This window comes from Microplitis mediator, chromosome 9 (assembly GCF_029852145.1).
Source record: "Microplitis mediator isolate UGA2020A chromosome 9, iyMicMedi2.1, whole genome shotgun sequence".
Lineage (NCBI taxonomy): Eukaryota > Metazoa > Arthropoda > Insecta > Hymenoptera > Braconidae > Microplitis > Microplitis mediator.
In genome coordinates this window covers 1,821,525-1,832,133 of record NC_079977.1, presented here as the reverse complement: position 1 = coordinate 1,832,133, position 10,609 = coordinate 1,821,525, and the positions used below count along the sequence as shown (strand labels likewise).

Below are 10,609 nucleotides of genomic sequence, written 5' to 3'. Positions count from 1 at the left end.
TTCATTTAAAAAAAAAGGAAAATTTTTTTAGTGGGATTTAAATTAAAAAAAAATTCTATTGAATCTTAAAATAAAAATTAATTATAAAATCACTTAATTAGAGTTAAGATGTCCGCCGCGATAAAATATCTCAATAAAAATAAAATAATATAATTATTTTTTTCCACTAATGTGACAAGAAACTCGTGAGATTATTAAATAAAAAATATTCTTTTTATCCACCGAAAATTTCCAAGAATTTAAAATTGATCGTTTTGTAAAATTTAGTGTCAATGAATAATTGATATTAAAAAATAATTAAAATTCTTGGTCATTTTAATGAGCCTGGAAAGCCTTAATTAACAGATTTTTCTCGACGAGTTTTCGTTAATGATGTATATAGACGATCGAGATGCTGGCTCGCGTGGGTCATTTTGTAGCAGCTGCAAAGCGAAACCCTTGAGGCTTTAAAACCGAACTCTATATATGTAACAACAGGTATATTAATATTTTTTAGGTATATATGTTGGTATTATGAGCATAGTAATGATGTCGTATTAAGGCTGCAATTTATATTTCACTGCCGCTTTATGCAGACAAATTATTTTTAATAATTATTTTATATTGTGACATTTATTTATTACTTCTTCCTTTTAATTTTTAAGATAATTGCTGTGATTGATCAGACTAATTATCGGGGATAAATGAATGAATTATTTACTAATTAGAAATTCGAAATATTTTTAAATAAAAAAACTTTTTTTTTTTTAATTGGCGATATCTAAGTGGGTTACTGAGATAAGTAGACGTTTAAGGGGGTCGTTGGATAGGAAATTGAATTTCCGACAACTTTGGTGTCATTAAAAAAATCTCTAAAATGAATACTTTAGAAGATACAATAATTTTAAGTCTCGTAACAATATTTCAAATTGTTGTCAATTTTAATCAATTGCTTAAATTACTGTAACTTTTAAACGGTTGATTTTATGAAAATTTTTATTGGTATCAAATTTGTAGAAAATTTAATTTCCTACAACTTTGGTATCATAAAAAAAATCTCTAAAATGAATAATTTAGAAGATATAATAATTTTAAGTGTCGTAACAATATTTCAAATTGTTGTCAATTTTAATCAATTGTTTAAATTAGTGTAACTTTTAAACGGTTGATTTTATGAAAATTTTTATTGATATCAAATTTGTAAGAAATTTAATTTCCTACAACTTTGGTGTCATTAAAAAAGTCTCTAAAATGAATAATTAAGAAGATATAATAATTTTAAGTGTCATAACAATATTTCAAATTGTTGTCAATTTTAATCAATTGTTTAAATTACTGTAACTTTTAAACGGTTGATTTTATGATAACTTTTATAGATATTAAATTTGTAGAAAATTTAATTTCCTACAACTTTGGTATCGTTGAAAAATTTTCTAAAATGAATAATTTAGAAGATATAATAATTTTAAGTCTTGCAACAATATTTCGAATTGTTGTAAAAATTAATTAATTGTTTAAATTACTGTAACTCTCTGTTCAAAAGTAAGTGGAACCACAAAAGTAAGTGTGAACACATCGCACGGACCATGGAGAAAGACTGTCATGACTTAGCCTTACTGAGCATGGACTGAAAAGCATTGCAGTTGCAAAATCTAGTTCTCTCGCCTCACTCAAAAATTCCCATTGGTCAAACAATCGATTTTACGGAAATTTTTATTGATATCAAATTTGTAGAAAATTTAATTTCCTACAACTTTGATATCATTAAAAAAGTCTCTAAAATGAATAATTTAGAAGATACAATAATTTTTAGTCTCGTAACAATATTTCAAATTGTTGTCAATTTTAATCAATTGCTTAAATTACTGTAACTTTTCAACGGTTGATTTTATAAAAATTTTTATTGAAATCAAATTTGTAGAAAATTTAATTTCCTACAACTTTGGTATCATTAAAAAAGTCTCTGAAATGAATAATTTAGAAGATATAATAATTTTAAGTCTTGCAACAATATTTCGATTTGTTGTAAAAATTAATTAATTGTTTAAATTACTGTAACTCTCTGTTCAAAAGTAAGTGGAACCACAAAAGTAAGTGTGAACACATCGCACGGACCATGGAGAAAGACTGTCATGACTCAGCCTTACTGAGCATGGACTGAAAAGCATTGCAGTTGCAAAATCTAGTTCTCTCGCCTTACTCAAAAATTCCCATTGGTCAAACAATCGATTTTACGGAAATTTTTATTGATATCAAATTTGTAGAAAATTTAATTTCCTACAACTTTGATATCATTAAAAAAGTCTCTAAAATGAATAATTTAGAAGATACAATAATTTTTAGTCTCGTAACAATATTTCAAATTGTTGTCAATTTTAATCAATTGCTTAAATTACTGTAACTTTTCAACGGTTGATTTTATAAAAATTTTTATTGAAATCAAATTTGTAGAAAATTTAATTTCCTACAACTTTGGTATCGTTGAAAAATTCTCTAAAATGAATAATTTAGAAGATATAATAATTTTAAGCCTTGCAACAATATTTTGAATTGTTGTAAAAATTAATTAATTGTTTAAATTACTGTAACTCTCTGTTCAAAAGTAAGTGGAACCACAAAAGTAGGTGTGAACACATCGCACGGACCATGGAGAAAGACTGTCATGACTCAGCCTTACTGAGCATGGACTGAAAAGCATTGCAGTTGCAAAATCTAGTTCTCTCGCCTCACTCAAAAATTCTCATTGGTCAAACAATCGATTTTACGAAAATTTTTATTGATATCAAATTTGTAGAAAATTTAATTTCCTACAATTTTTGTTTAAAAAAAAAATCTGTGATATCAATAATTTCCAAAATACAGACCTTCAAAGTAAAAAATTTCAGATTATCGCAGTAATTTATAAATTTTTCTAAAAATATTAACAAAATTAACTTCAAAAAAGTGGATAAAAAAACTTCTCAGGTACCCCGAATTACCCCAATAAATTTCTAATGCACGCAGAACGAATACAGTTCAGTAAATCCACGGCTCGAAGGTCGAGTGTTCGATCCCAGCTCTCGGTTTTTTTTTTCTCTCTTGAAAAAAAATACTAAATTTTAAAATTAATGTCAATCTTTTCGCTATCTAGTCAAGTTTCCAGACCTCACACTGACCTAACCCCAACACAGAACGTCTAGACCATACGGCAGGTGTCGAAAGCACTAAATTCCCAAGTAAATCGTATCCCGATTTCGAAAACAGTAATTTATAAATAAACGATCAACACCTCAGGTAATTCCCCGTATCGCCTAATGCTCGCTAATGCCACTTTCCCCTTGAAATTTATTTACTCTCACATATAAGCATTAGAAAGAATAAAAGATAATTTAACCCTCTTATAATCAGCCTCCAATCATCACATCCTCGGTTCCCAATTATCGTCCTCATCATTATTATCATTTATAACCTCTTGTATAAGAGTATTTTTATCATAATTATTCGGTATCTCCGTTGAGCTTCGAGTGAAATAAAAAATAAAATGGCTAAACCAGATGACCGAGACGAAGGGCGTGTTAATTGAGTCAGGTGATTTGGTTGTCGGGCGTGTAAATTAATGATATGATATCACATATGATATCATACACCAGCATGTACTCAGCCATTAAGCTCATATCTTTAGCATTAATTTACTCCCGATACTCGTGTTATAAATAATATTTTATTAGCCATTTATACTTAAATTTTACACCGGATTTATAATGCCCCGATCTACTATTAAATATTTTTGAAAGCAATATTTTGGGCGAGGATTCACTTCTTTTTGTTTAAATTAAAACGCCCAATTAGTCGGCTGTTTGGAGGCATTTTGTTTGGTCTTATCGTGTGACCAGACGGCCATTATTGTTATTATCGGGTTATTACTTTGGCTAAAGAGATGCAGGGAATGAGAAATAGTGTCGCGCACCCTGAAGTCATTAGCAATGCACATGATCCGAATCGTGGACTTCAATTTGCATTGTCGTCCTGCATCTCTATTTTTTTTTTTAATTTGAAATTCTGAGTTACGGTTTGTAAAAAAAAATATGGGGTAAATTGGTCAGCCTGACAGTTAGTCGCTCGGAAATTTAATTTTTTTTTTCAAGTTTTTGATGCCGGATTTTATTGGCAACTGAGAAACGATTTTGAATTTTTTTTTTTGAGTTTGAAAATTCACTGGAAATTTTTTACAGTGCAGTGAAAATTTGAATTTTGAAATTGTAAATCATTAGATGAATTTTTTTATTAATTAAAAAAAAAAAAAATGCCATGGACTGGAATCGAACTCTCGACCTCGGATCCCTGGCTCGACTGATCTCTGGTTAAAATGAAATTTTTTCAAATGTTTGGTGTCTGATTATTTTATTTAAAACTGAAAAAAGTCATCAGATAAATTTTTTTATTTATTTTAGAAGAGTTAAAAAAAATACCATGGACTGGAATCGAACCCTCGACCTCCGGTTGCTAGGCCGGTGTTGACCTCTGGTTAAATCGATGATTAAATGGTCGAATTTTAAAATAAATCAGAGAAATTGGAGTAAAGTAATAAGTAAATAAATAAAAGAATAATCGCGGGGTAAATTGGTCAGAAAATAAATGAGATAAATATTAAAAACAATTTATCTTTTGAAAAAATCATTATACGAGATAAAGATCATTGAAAGATAAAAATAATGTATGAGTTAAATTTATGTAGATAATGGATTTGTTGTAGTGAGTAGGTCATATTAAATCCCGACTTAGTAATCCTAGTCATTTTGACTTAAGAATAATATATTTTGACGTTAAATATGATACCGATCGGGATGTAGATAGAGTTTAAGATGAAGAAGGAGAATAAATTCGTACATTATGTATAATTTTAAAATAACCCACGGCCATTGCCAATAATATTATAAAGTTACGAGCCAACGAGATCTTAAGTATCATACACTTTCTTATCACTTATTTGTCCTCCTCATCAGTTGCCCATCAATCCCGATAAATTTTTCATATCCTTTATGACGACAATAAATATGAAAAAAAAAAAAAAAAAAAATTCACTGCCTCTTTTCAGCGTAACAAGAGTAACTGCTACTTCTTTACATCAAAGTACGCAATAACGTGTAATATACATGCGTTAAATGATAATAAACATTGAAATAAATTGTTTTGATGTTCATAAACTGATAAGGAAAATATTATTTTAAGTGAATGAAAATATTGTTATCAAGGGACAAGATTATTACCTTATTTTTGAAATGAATAGTTCAAATTTTTGATATTACGGCGAAAATATTGGTCTTATTGAAAAAGTTTCCAAACAAAAGTTGTAGAAAATTTAATTTTATCAAAAAAACGTCTTCTTTGATTTTCTTATCCGACCAATATTTTCACCGTAATTTAAAAATTAAGATTCAAAATCAGCGATTCAAAATTTGGTTAACTACGAAAGTCTTGAATTTAAAATTACAGCTTTCTCATTGGTCCTAAGAAAAAATTATAATGAACATTTTTTTTGTAAAATTAAATTTCCAACAACTTTTGTTTCAAAACTTTTTTAATAATACCAATATTTTCACCGTAATTAAAAATTGAAGATTCATAATGAATGATTCAAAATTTGTTTAATTATGAAAACGTTAATTTTGAAATTACGGCTGTCTTATTAGTCGCAAAAAAAAATTATAAGAGACATTTTTTTTGGAAAATAAAATTTCCAACAACTTTTGTTTGAAAAATTTTTTAATAGGACTAATATTTTGACCGTAATTGAAAAATGAAGATTCATAATGAATGATTCAAAATTTAGTTAATTATGAAAATGTTATTTTTGAAATTACAGATGTCCAATATTTTCACCGCAATATGAAAAATTTCACACATTAATTATCAATTGTTATCTTTAAATTAACGCAAAAATCCCAGCCCCACTTATCATATATCTTATGCTCAATTTCCCTTCATATGAGGGTCGGGGGGGGGGTCAGATAAAATTAAAAAGAAAGAGAGGGACAGAACCGACACTCAGGAATTGTCCAAAAAAATAGGACATGGGACACATGGTGTTAGGGGGTAGTTTGGGCCAGGTCAGATAATTCCTGCCAATTATGGCCGTAACCTGAATTTCAAAAATATTTAAGCCAGGAAGTGTGGAGTACATGAAGATTTTTATTGTTGTAAATGAAGCGAAAAAGAGCACGCGCAGAGTACAATGGGGGTAAAAAGTAAAAAAGAGTAAAGAAACTGACGTGCACCCCGTGGTGGGTCTTGTGAATACCGCAGAAGCATTTTCTTATCTTGTATATAAGATCTACGAGGACTAGAGACTAGAGGCTCTGAAGATTCTAGTGACGGTACGCTCCGTATGGTACTAAAGACCCTATACCCTCTTTCAAAACATATATATGTGTAAATATATATCTCAAGTCCGATCGCTGATGACCCAGAGATACCTACGTTTTCTTTCACCGCAGAATCTTGCTTTGTATCAAGTATATATAATATATAGATATACTAGAGGATTATAAACAGCTGGGATAGGAAATTCACTATTTTCTCTTCTTTTTTTTTTTTTTTTTTCTTATTATTTATTACTGGATTTAATTTACAATGCATTTGAAAAGTGTCATGCTTTTGAAGCGAGAGGAGATGTAGGTCGATATGTTTATCAAAATTATATTTATTTACTTTCAAGGTATCAAATAATTATTTTAAAAGAGCAAGTGTGCTTCGATCTCTATCATGAAATTTATTTCATTCAATTGTAAATATAATCGAAATTAGTTTTTTTTTTTCTAATTTTTGTTAAAAACCTTTCAGCACTTCCGTATTTTTAAGTTTTCTGTGAGCAAAACCTGATGATAACGGGAGTGCTGACGGATTAAATGCTATGGGGTCATAGTAAGACTGGACCATGTTGGCGACCAAACGAAAATTAAAATAAACAAATAGCAAAAATTAATGAACTTTTTTATTTTGTTCTGTGAAGGACACAGCGCTTTTGCGGTTGAGGACTCAAGCGTTCCAACGTAAAATATATTTTTTATCTTATCATAAATAATTATTTGCTCAGTATTTAAAAAAGTCGAAATATATGAATTAAAATTTATTAGGAAAATTAACTGGTTATTGACTGTAATATTAGTCAAATAAATCTGAATATCGACGTACACGGAAAAAAAATTCTACCAAAATTTACGATGTTAACATCGTAATCTCGGACTAGACTGTTATTAATGTCAATTTTTAAATGTTTTATTTCAAAATTTATTAGGTGGGTTTTATTTTTTACTATTCAACATCGTAATTTTAACAAAGACTTTTAGGATTAAAAATTACTGCAAAAATTACAATTTAACATCGTAAAAAAAAATAAATAAAAATTACACTTTAAAAACTATATTTATTCGTACATTTAATATTTCTATTTACTTTTTAACAAAATAAATATTACAGTGCTGCCTCTGTTATAATACGATGGAAGCTATAAAAAGTACGATGTTACATCGTACTTTTTAAATAGTAACTGGGTCCTCCGCAAGTCGTTTATATGGATCTTAAAAACTACATATAGTGTAGGCCCTTCAGTGGCCGAGTGGTCCAAGGCGTCGGACACTTTGCACTCGAAAGGACTCGGGTTCGAATCCAACTGCCGAACAATTATTATTTTAATCTTTTATTTAAAATTTCTCTTCAAATTTCACGATGTTACATCGTAATTTATATTAAAGAGCTTAAGACTTCGTATTATTTGTCTGAAGTATTATTTCTTAAATGAAATTTCCAACCCTACATCGTAAAAATTACGATGTGAAAAGTCTAGTCGACCAATACAATAATTAATAGGACAAATTACGATGTTAGCATTGTAAATTTAACTAGGATTTTTTTTCCGTGTACTCCGACTTCAGCCATTTCCAATAATTTAAAAAATCAACTAAAAAAATATGTGAAGGTTTAGTATTAGGGATAGAAGTATGTCTTGATCAAAGTTAAATGCGTGAGTTAAATACACGATTTTTGGAGCATTATTGAGACATACGAAATCATATAAATAACTATTGATAAATTTTTGCTTCCCTCAGTAACTCTATTGCGAATTTATTTTTCAAGATTATAATTTCAAATAAAAAACAGTCTTGTTTTTCGTTGAATAACGTTGATAATATTCGCAGTAAGTATTTAAATATAATTATTTGATATTTTTAATTGCTTTTAATAGCTGCCACAAGGTTGTCACGTGATAATATTCATATATGACGCATGTAGATTACTTTTATAATAACGAATAGGAAAGAAGTAACCGATAGATAGCAAAGACAGCAATTATTATTTTGAGTATAAAAAAGGGCAATCATTTACTGGCTGTCACAACTTTTGCGTCGACTGTCTTCTAACGAGCGCCGTAAGTAAAAACACATAACAATTCAATATATATTATGACTTTTTGAATAATTTTTACAGCAACTGCGATATATAAATCGAAATTTGTTTATAATGTCGAAGCTCATTATTTTTTTAATATGTATGGTTGCATTGTCTGCTATTGAAATCTGTCAAGCTAAGGTTAAGTGTCCACGCTGTGGAAATGACGGAGAGACTGTAAGTTTATTTACTTCTAATTAAATATGCTTATATATGTTTGTAAATAAAGGCCTTCTTCGGTTCTGAATTTTTGAGTCTTATGCGAACTTGAATAGCTTTAACGAAATAATTAAAAAAAATCCCTGAACCCAAAAAATAATTTTCTGAGGTTTAACTCTTTATCGCATAGGAGCCCTGAAGTTATGGGTCAAATAAATATTAAAAATAAAAAGCTTTATTTATAATTCGTTTCAGTGTCAGTACGGTGAATGCTGCGGTTCTATGACTTGCAAGAATAATGACCACGGTCAAAAGGTATGTCAAATTAAGAGAAGTCCATTTGGTTAGAAGAGTCGAAAAAAAAACTTGTCTTATAAACTGCTAAATTATAATTAAATTGCTGTGAGTTTAAGGACAAAATAAGATGTATTTAATAAATTGTATCGTTTGATTCAATAAAAAATTTATTTCACACCAAAAAAATGTTGTATAAAAGTTAAAAAAAGGGTGTGTTGAAATTTAATTGATGAATTTTTAACAAAATTGCCTGTAAATATAACATTTTATATAGTGGAAACCTAAACATGCAAACCTCTCAATAAGACAATTTATAGATAAATTGAGAAAAATATAGATAGCCCGAACTGGGAATCGAACCCAGACCAATTCGGTAACGCGCCGAGTGCTCTACCAGTTGAGCTATCCGGCCCTATACTATATTCCGTTCAATTTGATCTATAACTTATTGAGCCACACCGTCCTTCGTACGGTAATACACCATTTTATATAGTGGAAACCTAAACATGCAAACCTCTCAATAAGACAATTTATAGATAAATTGAGAAAAATATAACACACATTCAATATCTTCTTTGACTACAGTTCTAATCAATTTATTGTTTAATTCCCGAATTATTTCCACCATACCTGCAGTGAGAGCTCAAATTTCTGCACAGAGAAAAATGGAGACAAAACTTGTACAATTTTTTATTATGCTGTCGAACAAACTTGGAACAGGAAGTCGGAGTCACCAAAAAATTATTATACTTAACTATAATTATTATTGTGAGCCGCTGATAGTATATTGCATAGCCCTAGTAGAAATGATATCGAGTTTTTAGCCAGTAACTGGCCAGTGTAATATCGAGTTTCTGTCAAGTAACTGGCCAGTTTTACTAGAGATCGAGCAAAACATGGCGGCTTCAGTGAAACTATCAATTTTGAATATTGAGGTTATCAAGGGTTATAAAAAATTGTCAAATAAAATAAAAATAATGTTAAATAAACGATATGACATAAATGTTTAATTTATATTTATTTATATTATGAAATAAATAACATCATTAGATTAACAGAATAACAACAATGAATCTGACAATAAAGTAATTATTTTTAATTGAAGAAAATTAAAAAAATATTTATTTAGGTTTTCTACTGCCTTCCACTGTACTCGATTTAAATAAATTCATTCCATCCATATTAAACTGTAAAAATATTAAGTTTTGTTTATGAACACTTGGATCGACAATTGCTGTGAGATGATCTTCAATACCGAAGTAAACAAATTCACCCATTGTAACTTCATCAGCATCTGGCATTTTTTCAATTTCAAAAGATACACTACATTTATTGAAAAATGTTTTTGCCGTTATTGGTAACTCAGGAAGAACTCCAGCTTGCAACATTTTTAACAACTCGTCTAAATAACAATCTGCAATATTTGATTTTATCGCCCACAGTCGCAATTCATTTATTGTGTCAACTTTTTTTACCGCATCCATTTTGTAATATATTTTGTAAAATATTTCCAGGTTAACATACACAAATTTTAATTAATTCACACTGTTTTTTAATATTTTTTAAAACAACGACGCGTACAGGTTAACAGAAAAAAATAAACAGACACACACACTAGTAAAGGTACAGTGTCGGTGTGGCCAATGTTTATGACTTAGTTGTAGGTGGCGCGATTTCGAGTTTTTACTCGATATCACTGGCCAGTTACTGGTTTATATCGAGTGAAAACTCGATTATTTCTACTAGGGTA

The 10,609-nt window shown here is 29.1% G+C and overlaps 1 long non-coding RNA gene across 1 annotated transcript; it reads left to right on the top strand.

The window, feature by feature from the left end:
• The first annotated feature begins 8,236 nt into the window (after positions 1 to 8,236).
• On the top strand, positions 8,237 to 9,058 carry LOC130674838 (uncharacterized). The gene is made up of 3 exons (XR_008991139.1): positions 8,237 to 8,383; positions 8,443 to 8,580; positions 8,818 to 9,058. It is a non-coding gene; the product is annotated as an uncharacterized LOC130674838 (long non-coding RNA).
• The last annotated feature ends 1,551 nt before the right edge of the window (positions 9,059 to 10,609 follow it).